Raw genomic sequence first — 25,417 nt, forward strand, 5'->3', positions numbered from 1 at the left:
GGTGTAGGCTCCCAAGCGGAGAGTCTGAGTCCACTGTTGTGCATGATGCTCCTGAGGGGGAGCCACCAGGGAGGGCAGCACCGGCGTACAGGTGAGGAGCTAGAGTGTGCAGAAGTAGGAAGGTCTGCCCTCTAGAATGGGCGCCCACGACCGCTCATCCCTGTGGCTCCTCTTCACCACCAGCTCTAGGAGCAGCTCCTGCTCACTATCCCAGGGCAAGAGCCCATAAGGATGGGATCCTCAGGGTGGCTGAGAACTTTGCCCCGGCACGCAGCATCTGAGTGGTGGTCTGAGGTTTGTTCCCTGTAGTCAGATCTGTCCCTGCCCTGTACCGCCTCCTGCCTCGGTACCCAAGTTCCTGGGCCAGACTCTAACTTACCTCCTCTGGGCCCCCGTTCCCCATCTGCAAAAGGAGCGGGTTCATTGATAACAGTGATTCTCAAGGGTGGCTTCGCCCCCCAAGGACATTCAGCAGTGTCTTGAGGCATTTGGGGTTGTCCTCACCGGGTGGCAGTGGGGGAAGGGTGGGATGATGCTCAACACCCTGCACCACACAGGACGCCCCCACAAAGAATGACCTAGCCCCAAATATCAACAGTGCCGAGGAGGAAAGCCCTGATCTAGCGGATGTCAAGCTTCCAGAAACTAAGTAAATGCCAAAGCTTGTCAGAAGTGGAATTCTCCTTCTGGATCTCAGAAAGGAAGAAAAAAAAATCCTTTCTCCCTTTCCCAGCATGGGCCCCAGCAAACCCACTCCCCAGCCTCACGCAGGGATCCTTGCAAAGCTGCAGTGAGTGATTGTGGGGGGCTGTGATCCAGACAGGAAAGGGACTAATTGCCCAGCGCAGACCCCGATTTTCTGACTATTTCATATCTGCACACGATCGCGGATCTGTTCCTACTGCTGTTCAGTGCGGGGGGCAGCAACTCCCTTCTTGCATTTTGTGTTTTCCCTCCCGGCTGCCCTGGGACCGAAGCTCAGTGAACTCTGGCGCGGGCTGCAAGAACGTCTTTATAAAGGGCCGCACGAGCTTTCTTACTCTATCGCAGTTCCTGAGGGTGATGTATCACGTTACTAATTCCCTTAATTGCATGTCTAGGCTAAAAACAGACTTTCTTAGTTTTCCTAAGAAGTTACATTCTTAATGACATTAAAACACTGTGGTAAATGAAGCTAAATGTTAACTGGTGCACTGAAATCATGAATCAGTATATAGAGTGTTTACCTAAACTTGTTTACCCTTCTTGGTCACTCATTTTGTAGGTTTTGCCAAAACTGAGAGACGAATCATGGTGTCAGATTCAGGATCTGGAAATAACTCAAGAATTCTTGTTTTCTTTCGATTTTCAGTCCCGGCCTGAGTGGATGCTGCAATCATGTAGTAATCAAAGAATTAGAGAGCAAAAGGCTGCAGGCTGATTCATTTCCCTGGATTTTTGCAGAGGATGGGAGGGCGGCGAGGCTGTAGGGAGAGATGACGTTTTTTCCCCTAAGGATGAAAATCTTAAAACTTGCATTGTTTGGTTCTTTTCAATTCAATTTTGGAAAAAATACAAAGCAAAGAGAGAGAGAGATGTGTGATTTAGTGTAAGGGGTAACAGCCAATGGAGTACCTACTGGATGCCAGAGGCCCTTCTAAATGCACTGCGTGTGTCGACTCCCAGAGTCCTCCCCACAGACCCAGGAAGCGGGAAGCAGCGTCCTTCCCAGATGAGGGAGCTGGGGCCCAGATGGGCTGAGTGCCTTCCCCAAGATGACCGGGCTAGCCAGCAGAGGGACTGAGATTGGAGCCCCAGCAGGCTGACGCCCGCACTCCTGACGATGATGCTTCCTGCCCAAAGGTCTAGCTATGAGGTCCTATGTGCTTTCAGGAAATAGAAACAGTCCACAACCGAGACCCATCTGTAACAAGCATTATCGCTTGTAAATCCCTTTCCCCTAGATAAGCTATCACATTGACTTCATGATGGGTTTTCCCCCCTCTCTGTGGGTTCAAAGTGCTCTTTTGCTTTGTTTCAATTTTTCTCTGTCTCTGTCTCTCTCTCCCGGGAAGCCACATTTTATTTGTAGATAATGTATTTTTTTATATAAACAATGAATTGACAAAATGATCAAACAGAACACTTCAGATCTCTGCATGTGACTTTATGTACATTTGGCATAAAAAAAAAACCCTCATAGACAGCTACTGAACTCTGGCTAATTGTTAGCTGTGCAAAAGAATCTGGGGCAGGGGGTATACTACTAGCTGCAGTTTGCTTTGAAATGCATCAAAAATAAGAGGGTTTGATGAAAGATGGATGGATGGGGGATGGATGAGTGGATGGATGGATGGATGGATGGATGGACGGATGGGTAGATAGATGGGTGGATGGATAGATGGATGGTGGATAGGGGATGGATGGGTGGGTGGATGGATGGATGGTAGATAGGGGATGGATGGGTGGGTGGATGGATGGATGGATGGTAAACCAAGTACAGCAACATACTAACTGCAGAGCTAAGACGGTAGGTACACGGATGTTCACTGTACAATTCTTCAACTTTTCTTCATACTTACAAATTTTCATTAAAAAGATTGAAAAAATAGGGAAGAAAAATTCTTGATAGAAATTCAAAAGACACAAGTTAACAATAGATATTCCTCTACCTCACCCTCTCCTCAGTCTCTCGGTTTCCCTGGCAGAGCAATCCCTGGCACCTATGGTTCTGGGCACCCTTCCAGGAGCTTTCAAAGCCTACCTCAGCATATATGTGCTCTCTTTCCAAAGATGGCAATGATACAGTAATAATAACTAGTATCGTACAGCCTTTGCTTCATGTAAGCACCATCCTATGTTGGTGTTTGATACATACAGGTTCATGACATCTCTTCCATGGCCCTGCAGGGTGGGTGCTGTCATCATCCCCACTGTACAGATGGACAAAGTGAGGAGGAAAAGGAGGCTGAACGTGAGCCCGATGTCAGCTGGCTCATCATGGGGAGCAGTCGGCATGCAGACTTTTTTGCACCCGGGGGCTCCCACTGAGTGACGTGTCCCAGTGACTGCTGCCTTTGCGAATCCGCCTCTTTGTTCTGAAGACTACACCACTTTCCATTTTGGGATGGGCCTTGGTTTATCGGCTTGCCTCCCCTCTCCACTCCAGCCTGTGAACCAGCATCTAGGCTGTGTCCAGGCTTCTACTACTGCGGACAGTGCTGCAGAGGGTGAACCAAACTGCACAGGCTTCTGAAAAAGCCTATGAGCTCTTAAGGTGGGACAAACCCTCGAGAGTGGAACCAGAGGGATGCCTGGGTGCCTCCATCAGTTAAGTGTCCAATGCTTGATTTCGGCTCTGTTCATGATCTCAGGGTCATGAGACTGAGTCCCACGTTGGGCTCCATGCTCAGTGTGGAGCCTGCTTGAAATTCTCCCTCTCCACCTTCTCCACTGCATCCATGTGCTCTCTCCCACTTAAAAAAAAAAAAAAAGAGTGAAATTGCAGGATCCCAGAAAAACTGCATGCATCATTTTGGTAGTGACCACTATATGTCTTTCCAAGGGGCTTGTCCTGAATGCCACTGCAGCCAGCGACATGTGAGAGCCCCCGACCCCCACTCTGCACACACGCACTGCCCCTCCCGTCCACCACCCAGCGCTGCGCCCATGCCAACAGCACCTCCCAGGTTGTGCTGTGCACCACATGTGTGGTCACACCTAACAGCCCCGAGATGTTGGGAGAACAATCTAATTGTAGTTAGAATTTTTTTTTCCTTCAATGAAGAGTAGAACATCATTTTATAGATAGGTTGAAACTCGTTTCTACTGCCTTTCCTTTGACTAAAATGTTTCTCTCCCAAATTGTGGACTTAAGCTATTGGTTGGCACACAGACTTATTCCTCTCTCCCAGGGTTCTCATGGAACTGGTAGGTGGGAAAATAACATTCACTGAGAAAACACTTCTTTTACTGCTCTGAAGGAAGAAACAAACTGTAAAAGGCGATGTGAGGGGAGCACCTGGGTGGCTCCGTCTGTTAAGCATCCGACTCTTGGTCTTGGCTCAGGTCCTAGTCTCAGGGTGGTGAGTTCAAGCCCCATGTTGGGCTCCACAGCCCACTTTAAAAAAAAAAAAAAAAAAAGACAGGGAACATGAAGAAGAAAAGAAACATGGATTATGAGAGCCGCCGGGATCCCTGGGCCACATCACCCACTTGAATCTCATTCTGGTCAAACCCTGTTGCAACATTTTCCAAAAGGCTGAAAAAGGAAATACTCTGGGAGCAGAGGAAGGGAAACATGCAGGGAGCATGTGCTTGAGCGCACGTGTGTGTGTGTGTGTGTGGCACACGCGTCTATGTGTGTGCTTCAGACATGGACTTATAAAGACAAAGTAAGGAAGGAGAGAAGGCAAGAAAATTAAACATGAAAAAGCAAGAAAACACGAACGTTATGTTCAGGAAGGCATCAAGCAGGGAAACATTGCAAGGGGCTTTCAAGTATTGTGAGAGTCTGCAGGTGTGTCCTCAACATCTAGAACATTCCGATCCAGTGTGCATCTGTGCCCTCGGAGAGGAAGTGGTATGCTTCTCCAGTGCCCTGCATGCCCGGTGCCCTCTGAGTAATTCGCTGGTATTTATGAGGAGAACACAGCTTAGCGGTCTCTTTCTGATCTCACACACTTGGAACGTAACTTAGGACAGTACTGTGTGTTTTCTTGTGAAACTGCTCCCTGCCCCCCACCCCCACCCTGAAAGCTCGCGGTTCTTGGGGACTCTTGGGCGGCTCCTGAGCCCTGCCTGTCAGGAAGGGATGGTCCACGGGTCTGGGATAGGAAAGCCAGGCTCATTTTTGGTTTTGGTTTTTTTTTTTTTTTTTTTTAATTGTGATGAAATTGCAAACTTACATCCTGAGACTAAAATTAAATGGAGGGAAGGTCTGCCGTTGTGGGTGGTCTTCCTCGGGCGTTTGGAAGGAGGGGTCGGATGGAGCAGGAGAGCGCGTTTAGCAACATTTCCAATAGGGTAATGACAGGAATAATGATAGCTGTCCCACTTGGGAAGGGGAAATCACAAAAGCCTACACGGCGACGAAAATAAACAAGCGTGCAAGGCTGGCCAAGGGGCCTGGGTCCGTTCTGAACTTGAAAAACATCAAAGTGAAGCCAGTTATCAGGCCGGCCAGGCTCCAGGCTCCGCTGCGTCCTGCCCAGCACTTTTATCAGCCTTGGACGAGCTCGGAGGACGGCTGCCCAGCACAGCTGTGGGAAGACGAACAGTGGACCAAGTCTAGGAGCATGTGCTCGGCTGCCGCAGCTGGAGGGGAGACGCTGATGCTGAACAGCGCACGGGACCCCCTGCACTCGGATGCCAGCAGCTCCGCCCCTCGGGGTGCAGCAGGGAGAGCCGAAGGAGCCCCACTGCGGCCCCAAGAGCCAGGAGCCTGGGCACATGGGGCTGTCTCTGAGGCCCCCTCTTCCGCACATAGGGGGTGTCGTGAGGGCGAAACGCACTGAACGTTCACCCAGTAAAGATGTTTTGAGTTTCTGCCATATGCCAGCCATGGTTCTGGGCACTGGGAACAAAGTAGTGAGAAAATAAGATTTTTTAAAAAGACTTTTGAAGAAATCAGGTTAAAATCAAAACCTCCAGAGAAATCAGATTAACAACGTCCTTGTGGTGATGGAAGTGTTCTGCACCACGCCGGTGGTGGTGGCAGGTGACTCTACGTGCATGACAAAGGTACGCACACACGCACACGACCACAGGTGAATCAGAGATGGGAGTAAAGAGTGGGTTGCATGGGCCTGAATACCCTGCTTGCAACGCCATACTAGAGTTTTGCACATGTTACCACTGGGGGATTTCCCTGAACCATTTCCTACAGCTACGTGTGACTCTACAATGATCTCAATACGAATTCTAGTGAAGCGGGACAAAGCCCCTGCCTCCTGGGACACGTGTTCTGGTGGGGAGCCCTCCCCTGAGAAGTAGGGTGGATATGGAGCCCTGCCTCCCATTAAGCATTAGGTGCTGGGCTGTGGGTAATCAGTAATTGCCTGGTTAGGGACACAGGGTCAGTCAGGGTCCTGCTGGGTTGGAAATAAACCGCCACTCAAACTGGGTTTTAAATGAAAGGGGGTTTAATTTATTAAATTAAAATTTAATAATTTTAATTAAAATTATTAATTAATAATAATTTTGCAAGTGTTTGCAAAGGTGTTTGCAAGGTGTGCACAAGGTTTGTGGACCTAGACGAGGGACGGCAGGCAGCAGTGGGCAACTGCAGGGACAAGGGAAGAGAGGTGACTTCCAGGTAGGGGGTCTACTTGGAGAAGATCCCAACAGGAGCTGTGACCTTAGGTAGGGGCCACAGTCAATCAGGTGGCCCAGTGGGGAGGGAGTGGACAACACCTGGCCTCCCTCCTCCCACTGCCAGCTCCAATCAGGAGCAGAGGCCGGGGCAGGACAACAGAGTCCATGAAGGTCAGCCACCAGGGCCGGCGAGAGGGCAGAGAAGGCAGGAGTGAATCTGGAGGGGCGCACAGAAGGTAATCCTCACAGAAACCGTCCATCAGGATGGTCTATCTTAAGACAAAGAGACTGGCGACAGCATCAACTTGCCCATCACATCTCAGGGCATCAGTAAGAGGGAGCACGGTGGGCAGCTGGGAAGGCTAGGGCTTGGGTAGCTCGCCCGTTGGGGCAAAGCTCTCCAGGTGTGACTCAGAGGAGTGGCCCCTCCTGGGAGTCACCTGGCTGTCTGCAGCTGAGACTGGCTGCATGCATCGGGGCCAGGGGGACAAAGGACTCATGGCAATGATGAGGAGCATGGGAAGAGGGACGAGGACCCCTCTCTGCATTCCCCAGAGCTTCATAAACCATAGGACAGGCTTTTGAAATTCCCCGGGTGGGGACTGGAGTGGATTTGGCTTCCATACACCCCAGGGGCTGACTCCCCACTGGGGTCTGGGGCAGTGCTGGCTCCCGCTGTTCTTCAGACCAACTACCCTGAGGACCAGAGCAGTGCTTCTCCCTCCCTGGCTCCCAGAGGCTCGCGTTGTCCCTGTTTGGGGCGCTGGCGCCACAGCTGTGAGCATCATACATGCACAAAGGCTTGCCCTCCTGACAGCCAGTGGGGGAAAGCCCATGGAGAGACTTGCACAAAACAAAGCAGAGAGGAAGTTGGATGGTGCATTAGTTTCCTAGGGCTGCCCTAAATTGCTACAAACCAGTGATTAGAACAACAGAAATGTATTCTCTCTCCATTCTGGAGGCCAGAAGCCCAACACCAAGGTATCACAACCTCCAAAGGCTGAAGAGGAGGATCCTTCCTGCCTCTTCCAGCTCCTGGGGACCCTGGGCGTCCCTTGGCTTATGGCCCTCTTCGTCTTCCTTTCTGGTTTAAAGTACCAGTCTCGGATTCAGGATGCTCTCCTTTGCAGATTCTTAACCTAATATATCTGCAAAAACCCTTTATCCAGATAAAGTCCCATCCACAGGTTGCAGGGATGAGAATGTGGACATACTTTGGGGGCCATGTGTGGTTACAGGGAATGGGGAGCCTGGCAGAGCAGAGGAGGAAGAGGGACCGCCCGGGCTGGGGAGAGGCGAGGGGAGGCGTCCACGAGGTGCACAGCCATCTGCCCTCTGAGAGCAAACTCTGGTGGCTCGGATCAGGCCCCGGGTGAAGTCCCACCCTCGCCATCACTCCCTGTGCTGGGTATTGAGTGCTCTGTGTGTACTTGTGGGATGGATTGCCTCGTGTTATATAAGTTGGGTGGCTAAAGCAGCCATCTGTGTTTTACAACATCCAGAAAGCCCATGCCGCCTTCAGGTACTGACCAAGTCAGCAGCCTGGGTCTGTGGGAGGAAGATCTCCTGCAGGTGGGCCAGCTGCATAAGCTGGGAGTGAGGGGGGGAGGGCTAAAGGGAAACCAGGGGCCCCTCCCTCAACAATTAGGATTTTCAGGATGGTGACAACTGGGGGTGAAACCTGGCTGGGCCTGTCAAACAGGGACCCAGTTTGTGTGGCGGAGGGTCAGGGCAGAGCTTCTCAGCCCAGGCTGCTCCTGAGAATCACCGGAGGTGATCGGAAAGCAAGCCCGGACTCCCGGACCCCACCCTGGCCACTGAAATCAGAGTTCAGGTGGACTCTCAGGCCTCTTCCTCAAAGGGCACCTGTCCCCTTGCACGAGGGCCCGCTTCTGCCCAGCACGGGGTCAGCGGAGCTGGAGTGGCGACACGGCGTTCTCGCCACTCCGCATGCTGGGGTGGAGCTCGGCTCCTGTACCTCCAGACGGTAACCGGCTAACTGTGCTGAAGCTCTCTGACACCACTGGCTCCTACTGGCTCCTGGGGGGAGTGCTGTCAGTGTTGGCTACCCTAACCAGGCACCTGGGCCAGCACTGAGGCACAGGTAGGTGTCCCGCAGGTGCTTGTGAACGCATGACACCTGGGTGTGAGAATTAGGGGAGGGAAGCAAGGGTCTGAGGTGTGCAGCATTCCTAGAGTCCTTTCCTGGCTCCTCATTTGGTTTTCTTGCTAACAGCAAGGACCAGCTTGAGTCTTTGCCTAAATTAAACAGCCCCTTCTGTGACTCTCAACCCAACGAAAATACACTCCCACAGCTTACACTCACACACACACATTTATTTTCATTGCTGTTCATACTTCTCCTCTTATAGTTTCTCTAATCCTGATCCTAAGACTCATCTGATTTTGTTCAGAGCCCAAAGCACAGCACTGAAGGCACACACCTGGTCTACCTGCAGCGAGTCAGTGAGTGGGTGGAAGGGCAGTCCAACACTGGGTGCCCACCATGCTGGGACGCATAGGGAGGCACAGAAAAGTCAAAGATATGGGTGGAGTATACCCTGCAAGGAGCAAGAAATATGATGTAGAGGAAGGAGCCATGGTCTACATGGTATAGAGGAGGGATCCCATGGTCTATGTGGAGTAGAGGAGGGAGCCCCTGATCTCTGCAATATAAAGGATAGAACCCATGGTCTCCATGGGGTAGAGGAAGGAGCCATGGTCTATGTAGGGCAGAAGAAGGAGCTGTGGTCTATGTGGGATAGACGAAGGAGCCCATGGTCTACATGGGGTGGAGGAAAGAGCTTGTGATCTACATGGTGTTGAGGAAGGAGCCAGTCTACATGATGTAGAAGAAGGAGTTCATGGTCTCCATGGTGTGGAAGAAGGATCCATGATCCACATGGTGTAGAGGAAGGAACCATGGTCTATGTGGGGTAGAGGAAGGAGCCATGGTCTAGGTAGTGAAGAAGAAGGGGCATGTGATCTAGAGGTGGACTGTCTGGCTTCAAAACCCAGGCACCGTTGTTCACCAGGAGCGTGAACCCAGGCAATTACTTACCTCTTGCTATGCTTAGCTTCCTCATCTGTAACCTGGAGACAAGAAGAGTGCTTTACTCTTTATGGCTGTTGGGAGAGTGGGATGATTGCACACACTGAGTTACTTCCATGCTTGTGAAAGAGCCTAACACCAACCAAGCCCCACGTGGGTTCACTGTCCTCATTATTCACCTACTGCGTCAACCAGAGGCTGAGTGCTCCTGGGCTCCTGGCTGTCCCACTGCCTCTGAGCTTTATTGTTTTCATCTATAAAATAAAGACGAACAGTGCTAGGCATTTAGTAGATGCTCAGCAAAATTATTCTCCTTCCCTGAAATTGCTTGTAGTCTAGTGGAGACAGGACGCCCAGGGAGGACCTCATAAGTGGAGGTGAGTCTGAGGGTCCTGTGGGGATTTCAGACAGTCGGCGTTGTGGAATCTCGGAGAAATCAGAGCCCCTTCTCACCCCGACTACGAGTCAGGGATGCCTCAACATCCTTTCCACTTACCCACCCTGAAAGCTGAGGTTAATTATTACAATTCCAGTATATCGCTTTCATTTTTGAAAAGTTGTAATTCCTCAACTAACATATATTTGTTGTGGGAAAATTAGAACATGCAGATATACAAAAAGGAGACAAAGACCCCACCATACCCCACCAGCCAGAGATAACCAGTTAACATGTTGGTGAGCGTCCATCCAGATTTTCTTACTTAAGACACAGCAATGGAATCGCCTTGTCCTCTAATCCACTCCAATCTGGCTTCCCCCTCACCACATCACTGACCCCCACCTTGTCAAGGTCACCAGTGACCTCAATGTGGCCCAGTTCCGAGACCACTTGGCTGATTTCATAGACACCCTATTGCAGTGACACTACTGTAATCATCCTTCTTGTGGAAACTTGTCATACATCTTATTTATATATAAATAGATTTTTAAATTAATCCCCTCCCCAAATGTATAGAATCTTAAAGCTATGGAAATAGCAACAACCACCCTGATCCCTGCCTTTGCATCCCTTCCCACCCCAGGAAACCAGTGCATGGAGTCCGATAAGGAGCAGCAGCCCCATTAAGACCAACTGGCCATACGGCAGACATAATGGGGGTATGGGATATGGCTCCGCTTGGCCGGGAAGAAGGAGGGTGTAGACCTATGCCACCCGGTACGGTAGCCCCTAGCTGCACGTGGCTACTGGGCACTGGCAGTGTGGCTGGTCAGAACTGAGATGTGCTGTCATATTTTGAAAAATTGGTATAAAGGAATTTTAAATATCTCAATTTTTAACATTAATTTGGGGTACTATTTTGGATATATTGGGTTAAAATATTTTAAAGGCATTTCCACCTATTTCTTTTTGTATCTTTTTTTTTTTTAATGTGGTTGCTAGAAAATTTTAAATTACATGTGTGGTTTGAGTTATATTTATATTGGGCAACACTGGCCAAAACATCCCCCTTTCTCACACCCGCAAAATTATTTATGCCTGTCAACGAGCGTTTATTGGCTTCCTGTGATCTCACCACCCCATCAGGTGAAAATTGCTCATCTTTGTTTGGCAGATAAAAATGTACCCCTTGAAGAGATGGGAGACTGCTGAAAAGAGCAGGCTCTAGAACCAGATCTCTATCCAAGGTCAGGGCGTGTCCCTATCCTCCTCGGGAGCACCCCTGCCTGGAAGGCTGGTCCGGGACTCCCAGCCTTCCAGATCTGGGCCTGAGAGCCTTTGTGCCTTGCTCAGCCTCGCTCTCTGCGGGAGTCTAGACTTCCAGGGGACTCTGCTTCTGATTCTGGAAGCCTGAGGGAGCCCAGATAACTGGGGAAAGAAAGCAGGGCCTTCTCTGCCCTTCAGCCCTGTCCTCCCCCTGCCCTGTAATCCTGCCCTGCAGCCTTGCCTTCCCCCACCCCGACACCCTCCCCTGCCCCTGTCTCCCCCACCCTACAACCTTGCTCCCTCCCTGCCTCCCCTGCCCTGCAGCCCTGCTCTCCCACTGCCTCCTCCTGCCCTGCAACTCTTCCCTCCCCTTCACTATCCAAGAAGAACAGGTTCTGTGGAGTGGAGGGGAGGCTGCCCACTGTCCTGCTGGGTCCTCTTTCCATTAGGGTGACTGTTGACAGGAACATGTCACAGGGGAAGACGGATGCTGGCTTTGTCACCTAAGTCCTCAGACCTCAGTGTCAGAGGCGGCCCCAAAAGGCCTTTTCTCTGTAAATCACTGCGTTTATTTAGTCCTTGAGGGCTGTACACAGAGCCCGGCAGGCCACAGAGGTGGTCCATCCAGTTCCCCCTGATGGTCACCAGTTGGGAGCGGGGCCTGCCCCGGACACACCATCCCTTCTACCACAAGGACACCAGAACCAGCCTGGTTCGAATCCACCTGCTTCAGGAATTTCTTTATGGATTAGAAGCACATGTCAGTCTTCACTAGATGTGATTCTAACCGTCCAGTTTGCATTATTTATAGCAACATAGTGAGTTGGTGAAACCAACACAGATTTGAGGGTCCTGCGGTGGCCTCTGACAGCACCCCGCATGCCTTCCGGGTGGGCCTCACAGCTGTGTTTATGGGGTGCCACTGTGCAGCCAGCAGTGGGCTTGGAGCAGCCCCTCAATCAGAGCCAGATGTGCCATTTTCTAAAAAAAGAAACTGAGGCCAGAGAGGCGTAGAGGTAGCCAGGGAATGGTGGCATCAGAACTTGAAGAGGGGCCACTTTTCATCAAGGGTCTCAAACAGACCACGGGCTGGGTGACTATGCGGGAGGCCCCGCCAGTGACCACAGCCCCACACTGGGATTGTTATGTACATAAGGAAGGCATGACAGTGTCCCTGGAAGGTGCTGTGAGTCAGCCTGAGCTAGAGCGGTGGGGACACCCACCTGCTGTGGGAAACCCAGCAGGCAGCTCCTCCGGAGGTTAAACCTACAGGCACCGTGAGATCCAGCAATCCCACTTCTGGGCTTATACCCAAAACGTTGAAAACAGGCACTTAAGCAGAATCTTGCACGCAAATGTCCCCCAGCCACACTATTCAGAACAGCCAAAGCTGCAAACGGCCCCAGTGTCCAACACCAGGTGCCCGAAGGGACTTAATGTGGCCCATCCACAAGGTGGGACGTCACTCAGTGTGACAGGGAGCGCTGGCACGCACACAGTGTGGAGCCCCTGGGAAGGGCCATGCTGAGGGAAGAGGCAAGCACACGGGATTGCATACGTGAAATATGGAATAGACACACCATGGAGCCAGAGAGCAGACGGGTGCTTGCCGGGCTGGCTTAAGGGGGATGGGGAGTGACCGCGGGTGGAGGGGCTGTGTCTCTTTGGGGATGATAAAGATGTTGGGAACTAGACAGAGGTTGGTGGTCATGCGACATCGTGAATGTGCTCAGTGCTGTGGGTTTGGCCCACTTGACGCCTGCAGATTTCCCAGCCGCATAAAGAACGTCAGGCACACGCAAGCAGAGGAGCAGACAACCGGGGCGGGGATTACGGACCTTCTCTGTGCTGTGCGGCAGGAGGGCCCTCCAGACTCTCCTATGTTGTCTTCAGTTTTTACAGCGCAGACCCCTTGTGCCTTCTTCTCGCTGCCCAGTGTCATCAGGGAGGAGGACTCCGCGATGACAGGCAGCGCAGTCAGGCGCTGGGGCGCAGGCGGGGAAGCCACTACAGGCCTCACGGAAGGCCAGCGGCCGCTGCAGCCCAGAGTCCCCCCCACCCCCAACCACAGGGCAGGGCGTTGCGGGAGCTGCAGGCTGATTCTCCAGGCTCCAGAAGGTTCTCAGCTGAGACCATTTGCTCTTTCAGAGAGGCAGGCTCCTTATCTCAAGCTTTCTTCAGCCACAGGGGAGGAGTTCGCAGGCCATCTCCCCGACTGCAATCTCCCGAGACGTCTCTGCACCCCTTCCTCCAGCTCCGGTCTGGGTAGGCCTCTCCAGCAAATTTCCTGCAGGCAGCTGAGATTGATAGCTGCCCAGAGAGAGCCCACCCCCCACCCCCCCAGCCCTGAGCTCTGCAGAGGGAGCTGGATGCTTTCACAGAGAGCTGCTGCATTTCCATAACAACCAGAGGTTGCTCTCCCGCATGTCCCAGCTAATGGGCTTAGAGCTCCCTTCGGAGACCAGAGGGTTCAGGATGAAGGCGTAAAGAAGCTAAGGCGGGCATCTCAGAACCACAGTGGAGATTCCACATCCTTGCTCCTTAAAGTAGCAACACGAAACAAAACAAAAAAAGTGAAAGGTGTTAATGCCCAGTGTTGACAAAGGTGTAACGAGACAGGCGTTGGCGTGCACAGCTGACGGACCGGTCAGTGAATTTACAGCCTTTCCACGCGGCCATCTGTCAGTGTATACACAGGAGCTTACAAGTGTCCACACCCTCGGAGCTGTAATTCCCTGGGAACTTACTGGCGGAAACACACAGGCGGGCCCACAGGACACGTCCACATCCTCGTGCGTGAAGGTGCATCTCCAGGAGCAGCTCACAGGCCGGTCCGGGGTGGGGGACAGGCTGGTGCAACGCACAGTGAGCTCCAGGGAGGCGTCAGCTTCACATCTGCGCTGTGTCCTGTCCTGGTGCTTCTGTTCGCTGGCAGAAGCATCTTCCTCTACACTTCCTTCCACTACAGGATTCATTTTTTTTTTTAGTTTAAAATATACATTTTCCCAAATAATATTTAAAGAAATGGAAATACTTCATGAAGAAATGGCAATGAGAGGGGCACCTGGGTGGTTAAGCATCTGTCTTGGGCTTAGGTCATGATCTTGGGGTCCTGGGATCGAGTCCCACCTCCGTCTGGTTCCCTGCTCAGCTGGGAGCTGCTTCTTTCTTCCACTCCCTCTGCCCCTCCTCCCTGCCCGCTCTCTCTCTCTCTCTCTCTTAAATAAAATCTTTTTTAAAAATGATGAAAAAAATAAGATCTAAAATTATATAATACTTCTAACTAGGTTTTATATATATATATATATATATATATATAGAGAGAGAGAGAGAGAGAGAGAGAGAAAGGTTAAGAGAGAGAGATAAAATATAACAAAATGCATAAAGCTGCTAATCCCCAGATGGCAGGGTTATGATCAATAAATTATTCCTTAAATGTTTCCATTTCTTAATAAACTCTATAATGAATGTTTTGGTTTATAATAACATAAGATACTTATTTTACAATGGAAAGAAACGTGCTGGTTTTCAAATCCCTGCCCATTGTGAACTCAAAGTTCATCTTCAGATCCCCTGTGGAGCTTCGCCATCCCAGGGGGCAGGTGTGGGTCCTGCAGAGCCCTCAGATTTGGTGAGTTTGGTCAGTCAGGACTGGGTTGCAGACCTGGTGCTAAGCAAGGGGCCTCCCCATGGAGCAGAAAAAAAAAAAACCGGCCACTGTCCCCCAAATCCCAGCAGGGCTCTGGGGCCCAGGGCCCAGAACAATGGAGGGTGTTAAGCTGTTTATTATTCCAAAGGAGCAGAATTAGCAGACTTCACCAGGTACTTAAGATACATGCCACCCTCCAGAACGCCTGCCTCCTTCAAGGGCCGCAAACCTCAAACCTCTTATTAGCGATGCTCGAACTGTTGAAAGAACACAGGCCCTTTTCAGGGCCTGACAAACCCCAGAGACCCCAGGGATGGCAAGGAACCTTCAAGGATGGTCAGCGACACCAGCTAGGGGTGCAGGGGGAGTTTCCCTGGATGTGGAAGGACCCGAAGCTGAGACCCCTCTGGATGCTGAGGGCCTGACACTGAACATGCCTTCCTCAGCCTGGTCCTCACCACACCCTGCAGGTTGGGAGCATTCAGCCCATTTTACAGATTTTTTTTTTTTTTTAACGAGCACAGAAAAGTTACCTGGCTCTGAGAGAAAACACCATTTATTCAGTCATCTGTTGAAAAATATGTACCAAAGCTGTACATGACAGGCCCTGTTCTAGACGCAGAGGAAACAATAGCAAACCCAGTCGACAAACCTCTGACCTCATGGACCTTGCATCTCCAGGGACGTGTAAACATCAGATACACAAATGTCAGGTCATGCTGAGTAAAAGGAAGGGAGGGAGAGGGGTAGTGGGCAAAGGAGACGGGGTCCATGCAGACTCTAGCCCTCCCAGAACCCTGCTGCCGTTTGGCCTGCACAAGGCGGTGGGTTATGTGATGTCATATCCTGGTTGTGACATCATGCGGCAGCTATGCAGGATGTCACCACCGAAGGAAACGAGGGATCTTCCCAAATTATTCCTGACAAGTGTGGTAGGCGTCTACAGGACCTCCAAATAAAAAGTTTCTTGAAAAAGAAAAAATTTTCAACCCTCTCCCTAATGCTAATAATAGCTGCTATCCATCAGGTTAGTGGAGAGACTGCAGAGGCCGACAGCCCTTCCTCCAGACCACCGCCCTGTGCCTCCGTATGAGCCTCTGAAATATGCATCCAAGATGGTCCCTACCTCCTTCAGTTGATGGGAAGAGGAGATGTTTCTGAACAGTGCCCCACCTGTGCTGTTTGTTTCTTACTGTTGTGACTCCGTGGAAGGTTCTGGAAGGTTCTGGACTGACCTTTTAGGAGCAAGGGCCAACGCCTTACACAATCCTCACAGCCACACTTCAGAGGCAGGACTAGACCCATTTTACAGCCTGTGCGGGGAGCAGAGCTCAGAGGGCGAGCAGGAGGCCCTGGGCCCACAGAGAGGGGGCCGGCCCCTGGGCCCAGAGGCTGTAGGAATCTGGCCAGGTAGGGGGGAGGGGAGTGGGGAGGGGGCCTGGCTCTGCAGAACCCCCACCCCCACCCCACCCCCAGCAGCTCTCCCGCACCTCACCCTCCGAGGACTATTGCTGAGATTTGGAGATGCCCATTTTTTGGTGGACCAAGGTCTCGTGGTGAGGCTGGAGCTGGGTCAGAGCCCAGAGGGCCTGCCGCTGCAGCCAGCGCTCCTCCTTGCTTCCAAGCCTGCCCGAGGTTTGTCTCTGCAAAGAGAGGTTTGGTATTTCCAGAAAGGGTTCTTCTTTTCCCTGAGAACAAACAGACCCCAGCTCGTCACCATCCCAAGGGGAGAAGACACGGAGGAGAAGTCGTGGGCGCTCCTGCCTGTGGAGAGAGGGGGGCTCCGGGTGGGCAGCACATGAGCGGGACCACCCCAGCTGAGCCCCCCCCCCCCTTGCAAGGCTCTCAGAAGCAAGGGCACCCCACAGAGAGCAGCAGAGCTGGCTGGGCCGCTGCTCTGACACCATTTAAGAAGTTGTGGGAGAAAACAGTGACATCTCTGACTCCCCTAGCTCCAGCCTCTCCTCAGGGTACTGCCAACCGACGGGGGAGCCGAGCCCCCACCCCAGTTCCCACCCCAGCTCTGGCACTTACTATCTGTATCCTACAGGGAAGTCGACTACACCTCACTCACTCCATCTGCAAAGTGGGCACAAGAGTAACTCCTGCTCCATAGGGTCGTTGGCAGAGCAAAAGGCCCCTAGATTTCTAGATGCTCTCTATATGTTAGCTCTCCTTTGTGAGACTTGTGCTTTATGAGAAAGCAAAGAAGCCAACGAAACATCAGAATTACTGAGGATAAATGACTGCCATGTAGCCTCAGTTCATCAAGATTTGCATTTTTTCTTTGGAAAATTTTAAAATGTTGTGGTTTTTGTTTTGTCTTGCTACATTTACCAGGGAAGAGAAAAGGCCACATGTGAACATGAGGCAGCTTTGTGGAACTCCCATCCTGGGCTTAGAATCTCCTCGTTCTCCCAGTTTGGACGGCAGACGGCCCTGGGCTGGGAGTGGGACCCTTGGCTTTCCTGCAGACCCACCCAACGAGGGGAGAGAGCAGAAGCAGGCATTCGGGAAATGACCCCTGTGCTGAGCATGTCTCTGCTTCACCAAATGCACAGCCTGGAGGGCACAACTCCAGGGATCCTTATGGGTGCTGCAGCCCCTGGGCCAAGGCCAGCCCCCACCCACACAGAGCATCTCCAGGGCATGAATTACAAACAGTGAAACCTCTGCTGTCTGCAGTTAGGCAAGTGGGAGCTCACAGGAGTCTGCACGCAGAAGTTTAGGGTCAGGGCAGTGGTTGTTGTCCTTGACTGTCCACGGAACTACCTGGGAGCTGGTAAAAAGTGCTGGTGCCAGCTCCCACACCCAGCCTGACGCCTCCTCAGTCTCCGGGCTGGCACCAGGCATCTGCACTGTCAAAGTTTTCCAGGTGACCTAAGGCCAGTCACCAGGTGGGGGATGGGAGGTTTAGGGTGAGGGCAGCAGGACACAAGCTCCAGCCAGCTGACCGAGAGGCCAAATGGTGAAAGGGAGGATGATTCAGGGTCCATCTGGCCCCTCCTTTGTGACCGTCCCCCAGCCTCTCCTCTGGGCTCCAGCTCGGCTGCTAGTGAACCCCCACTTCTCCTCATGACACATCCTTAACCTTTCTTGTCCCCTCCCACCCGGCCCATTTGTCACCCCTAACTCAGTTCTCTTCCTTGTGCCCCAGGCAGGACACACACCGTGTCTTCTAGATCCTGCCTCTCCGGGCCTTCGGGCTTCCTGCTTTGATGCTTGAGAGGTATAGGGCTCCTGCAGCCATGCTGGGAAGGAATACCAGGCTTCCTAGTCGCTCTCACTGACCAACTAGACTGACACGTGAGGCTTTTCTAGAGCAGCATTGCCCCAATACTGTCCTCAGGCCCCTGTCCAGCCAGAGTTCAGGCCACACTCAGAGCACCTCCTGGCCCATGCATTTCCAGCTGTCCCATCCCCTCTAGCCTGACAAGGGCCCAGAAAGCTCAGCACGGAGGTTGCTTTTGGGCTGCCTGCCATCCCGCTGTGAGGCTCCATGGCAATCACCAGGCCCCTATCCCTCCAGGCAGCATGCATAGGGGCCAGTGGTGCCTGCTAAGCAGGGAGCAACGACACCTGTCCAGGAATGAAAGACCGCACCCAGGGCTGGTACATACACTGCACAGTGGTCTCAGCAGGGCTTTTGCTCCCTGCCCATACTGTCACCCAGGGTGGCTTCCCAGGAAAGAATCAGCTTGTGTCTGAGCTGAAAAGCAGACTGCTCATCTGTCTATGTTGCAGAAAGGAATAAAACTTCCCGAGCAAGGGCCCCGGGAGAGATTAGGTTTTACGAAGGAAACCTGCAGGTCCTGCATTGCCTGAGAGGATGTATACCTGCAGATAAATCAGACAGGGGCTGAGGGTCGTGCGTCCCCTGTCTGGTCTGTGCGTCAAGTCAGTTGGCAAGGAAGACAATTCCGTGAAATAAAAGATCACTTTTAGGGTGAGGGAAGAAAGACGTGTGATCACTCACCCACCCAAGCGCACAGGTACACTGTGACATGGGAGGGCCTTCACCGGCTCGCTGATTCCCGGACGCTCATTGCCACGGGCCAGGAGAATGTAACGAGCAAGAGGGTGGTCGTTGAGACGTGCACAGGATCTCGGCGCTGGGACAAGCCTCAGCACATTGCCAGCCCCCTCCCTGTTTACAGAAGGAGAAAATGTGGCCCAGAAATAAAGACGCCCCCCGTGGCCACACAGGCAATGGGAACAGATGCGCCATCTCCCCCGTCCCGACCCTCTGCAGAGACCCCAGGCCCTGCTCTGAGCTGGCGTGCACACACAGACGCACGGCAGCAGGAACGCGCCCATCTCTAATAAGCCAGCAAATGTGGGGAAGGGGTGGGATCTTCTACCCCAAATGATTTTTTTTTTTACATCTGAATGTAGACATCTGGCATCCTATAAATAAAATAGAAAATGTAAATATTGTAAAACCCATTAGAGAGTGGTTTTAGGTTTGGTGAGAGCGTGGGTCAGCTGCTGCCCCGCTGCACTGTGCTGGGCAAATAGCACCCCACACGCGCGGGTGTCCTCGGCTTGTAGCCCGTAACCCTTGTCACGGAGGCGGCCAGGCTGCCCTTTGCCTGATTGATAAACATGAAAACACGGGTCACTCGTCTCATATTCATGATGTTGCATTAACAGCTCTCGATAGCTACCTAAAACCTTTTCTGCTTTCGTTTTATAACACGGGGGAGAAATGCTTTGTGAAGGAGGAGTACAAACCCAGGTCCCGCGCACACCAATTAAGCCTCAAGACGTGCATCCCGCCAGATTTCCAGCACTGCGTTTAAACTCCCCTCAAAAGACATTTTCCGTTTGAGACATATTAAACAAGCTTTATTTAATAATGCTCGATTTGACTTATCCAGTTTAAATATTTGCTCTGATCAGCAACCATTTGATCCCGGCTTCGTTCCTGGCTGCAGAATGATTTCCCCGGGTTATTTTTCTATGGTACGAGGTTGATCCCGGAGGCAGGGTATAACTGCTCTCGGGTTCCCTCCATTTCTCTAATCCGCGCTGTGGGTAGAAGGGAATAGAGCCATAAAAAGCCTGAACTGAAGGCCGCTTTTATAAGGTTTATATTGCTCGTCCTCCCATCTGTCTGGTAGGAAGCAGAACATGGCATTTAAAAGACTTCTCCTAATCAGATAATTATAAGGAGAGATTTCTCTTTTTTAAGGAGAGCATTGGAATATAAAGAAATTCCCGGGGAGGTGATCTTTTTGAGGTATCTTCTGACATCTGCTTTCCCCCACCCAGGGATTTTTATAAATCGCTCACACCAAACGCGTGGTCATGCATTAGGAGTGGAAGATTCTAGGACAGCATGGAGAGCAAGAGTCATTTAATACCTTAATTCACCATGTTTTAAAGGAGGGAATGACACGTTGATCTCTACTAACTTTGGGGACGCTCCATATACATCTCTTGGTTATTACTACTGCTATTGTGAAGATTTTACTATCAGTGTTTAAAAACTGAAGCCTTTTCTTTCTTTCTTTTTATTTTCTTTTTAGGCTTTATCTTTGCACACTGCCTTTGAAAACAGCCACCTAGAAGCCGGTGGCCCTGGTCCCCTCCCTAGGTCTCGTGAAGCCATTCATAGCGACACAGACCTCTGACAGCTGGCCTCTGGATACCAGAGCAGGGTAAGCGGACAGCGGTGAGGGCAGCCCGTTATCTGAGTGGCCTCTACAAAGGGGCTCTGCTCCCAGCCGGGGAGGGGTCTTTCTCGGTGAGAGGGGCATTTATGATTGTGGGCCAGCGCCTGGTTTATGGACCCCAGCCGGGTGGGAGGGTGCCGCCCCGCCAGCCTGCAGCCTGCGCCGGCCTGAAGTGTTTACCGCCGGGGTGATTTACACCATCCAGGTGTTCATTTGGGAAACATCTCGGCTCTGAGCTGACACGGCAATTGCCCCGGATTTGCAGACTTAGGCATTTTTTTCTGTTCCTAACGGTCCAGGACCTGAAGAGATGGTTTAAAAAAAAAAAAAAAAAGAGGACCGGCCAGAGTGGTTCGTGTCCTGTGATTTTCACACGGGAGGGCTGGGGAAGCACTAGCCCACTGCCCCGTGTCCTGCCCCATGCAGGAAATTCACCGGCACCGAATCTGCCCCTCATCACGCTAATTCCTCCTGTCTGCTCACTCTTCATAGATGCTACGTCAGGCTTCCTCTCTGTTCTCTTAGCACCCCGGTGCTTTCCAAAGGGCTCTGAAGCAGTGCCTTTCTTGGGCGAGATTCGGGGTCCTCCGGTATTGTGGACGCATCCTGGATGAGGGAGCCTGGGGTTGGTGGGGATTTGTTCTGTGTGGACCAGCCTCTGCTGGGGTGCTTGCACTTGGATGGACCCGCTCAACAGAAGTTTCTTCCATAATAGGACCACCTGCTGTTATTCTTGCTCACATTCAGCACAGGTGGCATTGTCACTATTTGTCACTAGGTTTGTGCCGGGAGTTCCAAACTCCTTGTGTCATCCAAACATTGAATTAGAACATGCCCCCAAGAAATCAAAATGATCTTTTCATTTCCCAAAAAAATACGTATTTTAAATTGTGTTTAATCATATCCATCCCACCCCCATTTAAAGGAGCTTGGACATTTATGACATATCCATTTTTACCCTTATACTAATCTTTTCTCCAGCCACTTCTGATAACGCTGATGAAAAAGAAAACAACTGGACTTTTGCCTCATAGAATATTATATCTATATCTATGTCTCGAGGTGAGGGTAGGTGAGGATGCTGGTAGGGGAATTGAGAATGATTCTTTGCCTATGTTTTAATTTTTGCAAATACCTTTTTTACCAATCCAGAGAATATTGGGCTGGTTTTAAGAGTTCATTTAAATTTAGCTATTTCTCTTTCATTGATAAAATGCCTCCAAAAACCATCGTTTGCCTGTTCACACAATCTGCAAACATAAAGCATTTGGTCAAACACAAGCATGTAAAGAGAAGGGGCCATCAGACCGAGGTTTCGCAAATGATAGAATTCCTTCCGAGTCCTACATTTAAAAAGTCTTTTCAGCCAGTGATTTGAATACTTACAAATTCACTGAAAAACAGCATTCAAACCTCCCCGGTGTATGCTCCTCTCTCCCGGATTATAAATACAGAAAACTTCCCGCTATAGAAAAAGATCGTTGATGCGCCACACTGAACAGGGACAGCATTTTCACCAGCAGTGCGACCGTTTTAAATTATCAGCCCCGGGGCAAGAAAAAAAAATTCCAGCAATAAAACAAAAACCTTTATTTCTAAACATCAGGCTGGAGTCCTTTCAAGTGATCGTGGACTCCCGGGGAAAAATGGTTTTTCTCTGTTACCGTTCACAGCCTCATATCGAGAAGCACCATGGAAAATATCATGCAGACTCAAAGAAAAAGATCTGACGTTTAAAAGAACGACTTTTGCCTTCGCTGTAGACTTCCTGTGTGCATTCGTAAACCTCTATTCTGAATCTAAATAGGATGCCTCCACAGACGTCTGAAAATGCATGTGACCACGGTCTATTTTCAAGAATGGCCCGGAGAACGTTGAATTTTCAAGCACACGACACAACACCAACGCCACCATGAGTACAATTTCACTAACCTACCGAATTCATTTCTTTTAACCCCTGCTGGAACTGTCCCAAGAAAGCAGGTGACTATTGAAAGATTTTGGGTTGGCTTTTTTTTTTTTTTTTATCCTAAATAACAAGAGGGATAAAATGAATGTCATGCTATAGGCTCTGAACATGAAAATGTAAGAGGGAGTTCGCCAGGATCTGGTAAATGGCTAAACAGATTAGTAGCCTTACTTTTTAACATATAAACATCTGAAACCCGTTTCCTGTTTAAGAAGAAGAAGGAAAAAAAAAAAAAAAGTCTAGGTGGATGACCTCGGGCACTTTTTTTGATTAACAAATGTGAATTGTACATCATGGTGGAAAAAAAAAATGGCGCACGCTTGGTGGTCTTTCTACAGTCTGTATATGGGAGAGAGAGAAAAAAATACAAAAATAAACGTTACCTTCTCACTTCCAGGGTGGGCAATGCCATTTCTACAGCGGCGTCCAGGGCTCTGGCAAATGTTAAGGCTGTCACCGCGGACAGAATCCCCATGGTCTGTGTGCCTCGATAGAGTCCGAAGAAAAACATTCCCTGCATTCCTGCTGGCGGGTCCTATCTCCAGGCCCCGGGCTCGGCCCTGCAGACCCGTGTCACCCCGTCAAGCGGCGTAGGACACGGCTAATCTAAACCCACGCCTTCCCCAGCCGGCTCGGCAGCCGGGCGAAAACCAGGGCCAGTTTGCTGCCTACACCCCACACGCCAAGTCGATTCTCTACCTTAAGGTTGAAGCACCAGCTGCAATTCGTTCAGCCGAGAAGGGCTTAGAGGTTCTGGCACATTCTGACAAGATAGATTTTATAGGGTTTGTGCTAAAATTTGATATTGGAAGTTGGGATTCCAATTTTATGTCCCAAATGATAACAATAACAGCTGGGACCTTTAAGAAACGTGTGTATTCCTTCTATTTCAGAATTACATAATAAAAGCTATTTATGTCAAACACCTTATAAGGGAAAGATTTAGGCGGAATGTCAATATAACATATAATACTTTGTATATTCGGATCGGAGAAAAGAAATCCGTATCAGCGCCACATAGCATTCTTGGTTTGGACTATCGGATATGTGGGGCCTTTAAAAATTTTAAGTAAGCATCTCCTCGCTTTAATTTACAAATTCACTGAGTAGCGCTTTTTTTGGGGGGGGTATTATTTCTATTTAAAAAAAAAAAAACAGTGCTGATGAATCATTATTTGTTTTTTTCACATCCTTCTGGTGAAAGGGCACAACTTGATGCTGTTCGAGTTGATTTCTACAATCTCCAAGCATGCAATACGAGCACTCACGGCCCCCATGCGCTGATGGCTGTCCTTGTCGGAAAGCAGCCGCAGCTTTGGGGAGTCACTGGCCGCCAGAACTTTTGTAATTCTGATGAGCAAAGGGGTCAGCTGCTCAGAAGGAAAATCTCTCTGTGGCAGCCCCAGGCAGCCTCCGCAGCTGGATCTCAAAGGGGCTCAGGATCGTCGCCTGCTCCCCAGCGACAGCGACAGCTCGCCCCTGTTTTCTGAGGACAGTGACTCCACTGCCAAATCGACAGGATTCCTGCAGATGCCGGACGCTCGGAAATGACCACGTGGCCTTGCCAGGCCGGCTTGTTAGAAAAGCCCAGCTTCCTCCTTATCTTGTCTGCTCAGACAAAGAGCAGAACCTAATCGAGAGAAGAGAACCCCAATTAGCAAAGCCCAGAGACGCGGCCCCCCACCCCCTGCCCCGCACCCACTTGCAGGGGTTCAGCTCCACCCTCCCTCTCTTCTGGCTTATCGGGCTGGCGGTGTGACCGGGTTAATGAGAAGAGCCCAGCTGGGCGGTGGCAGGAACGGTCATCCGGACAGAGGCCACGGGGACAGACGCAAACCATGGCTTCTTGGGCCCCTCTGGAACCGGCTGACACCAACTGAAACTCGGCAAAACACACGCTTCATTCCTCCTGTTCTTAGGTCACAGCTTGAGTGTGAGTGCTCCCGAGCAAACCCGACTTGGAAAAGTGACTTCTGAAGCCTCTCCCTTGTCTTCTCTGGCAGAAAGCTGCTGCGAGCCCAGGGGAAGGCAGCTTCCTTTCGTTCTCTCCTCCCACGGTGTGCCCTTCGAGTGTCCCCACTAATGCAGCACAGAGGACAGCAGGCACGGGTGGCATGTGGACTGGTGCCCCGGGCGCCGGCTGACCGTCGGGCATAACCACACTCCAGGCAGGGCCCGGGAAGGGCATCCCAGGGCAGTGTGGATGCTCCAGTGCAGACGTGCTGGTGCAGAGGGTCCTGGAAACACGTGTTGTTTGCAACAGCAGCTTTATCCTGATCGTCTCCTCTCTTCGGTGACACCCACGTTCACTATCGTCACCTCCACCACAAGGGAGCAGCGGGGAAGGGAGAGGCGGCCACAGTCGCAGGAGAGGCTGCTCTGTCCCCAGTGATAATCACACAGCTCACAGCCGGCCTCGGGGAGGCGATGCTGGATGCCAGGCGCCTTGCACTGCTGCGGCAGCTTACAGGAAAAGCCAATCTGACCACCCCCCTCCCGCCCGACAACCCAGGAGGCAGACTCACATTGCCTTCATTTTGTGGAGGCAGAGAGAGGTCAGCCTCCGAAGACCAGAGGGATGGACAGTGGCAAGTTCACAAGGTCAGGAGCCAAAGCCAACAAGAGCTTGGATGTAGCTCAGTGCTGTGATTTTAGGGATAAAGCTTGGGTCACACCACCCAGAGTTGAGCTCTAGTCCATCTCCTGGGCATATTAACTTGACCATCTTGAGCCTCCAAATGCTCACCTGCCAAGTGGAGTAGTGATGGTCCCACCTCATGGAGTTGCTCGGGATGGCATAGAATAGGGCAGGAAGAGGGCACCTCACATCTCCAGCACTTAGCAGACACTAGGTGTTAGTCGAGGACCTCAGCCCCACAACCAGGCCCCCTCTCCACTCACAAGGTGAGCGAGGCCGAGAGGCTCGCTTCGGGAATCCACCTGGGAATTGGACCATGTTCTCAAACATGGGATAGCAGAGCCTTTGGGGGCAGCCAGTGTGGGCCCCTGCATCTGCCCACGGAAGTGGGGCTGGCAACAGATATCTTCAGTGCCCTCAGGGAGGGTGGGCACAGTGGCCCGGGCCCCAGCCCTCACAGGGAGGGATGGTGTGGAGGCCCCAGGCCTGGCC

General features: G+C 51.3%; 2 long non-coding RNA genes across 5 annotated transcripts in view; one reads left to right on the forward strand and one right to left on the reverse strand.

Annotated features, from left to right (window-relative positions):
- Nucleotides 1-1,665: 1,665 nt before the first annotated feature.
- Nucleotides 1,666-24,338, reverse strand: LOC112646775 (uncharacterized). Of its 3 annotated transcripts, XR_007410933.1 has the most exons (5): nucleotides 23,990-24,338; nucleotides 22,671-23,917; nucleotides 9,356-9,387; nucleotides 4,001-4,099; nucleotides 1,666-3,455 (listed from the first exon to the last, which is right to left on the reverse strand). It is a non-coding gene; the product is annotated as an uncharacterized LOC112646775 (long non-coding RNA). The 3 variants fall into 3 exon arrangements; XR_007410932.1 differs by lacking the exon at nucleotides 9,356-9,387; XR_003127863.3 differs by lacking the exons at nucleotides 4,001-4,099; nucleotides 9,356-9,387 and having other exon boundaries at nucleotides 1,668-3,455.
- Nucleotides 19,628-25,417, forward strand: part of LOC112646776 (uncharacterized) — a 63,849-nt gene continuing 58,059 nt past the window's right edge. The window contains exons 1-3 of one of the 2 annotated variants that reach the window (XR_004816016.2): nucleotides 19,640-19,882; nucleotides 20,172-20,303; nucleotides 23,492-24,338. This is a non-coding gene — a long non-coding RNA (uncharacterized LOC112646776). Of the gene's footprint in view, nucleotides 19,883-20,171; nucleotides 20,304-23,491; nucleotides 24,339-25,417 lie in introns of those variants that run through there. The other variant, XR_004816015.2, reaches the window with a different exon arrangement.

Source organism: Canis lupus, chromosome 5 (assembly GCF_003254725.2).
Source record: "Canis lupus dingo isolate Sandy chromosome 5, ASM325472v2, whole genome shotgun sequence".
Lineage (NCBI taxonomy): Eukaryota > Metazoa > Chordata > Mammalia > Carnivora > Canidae > Canis > Canis lupus.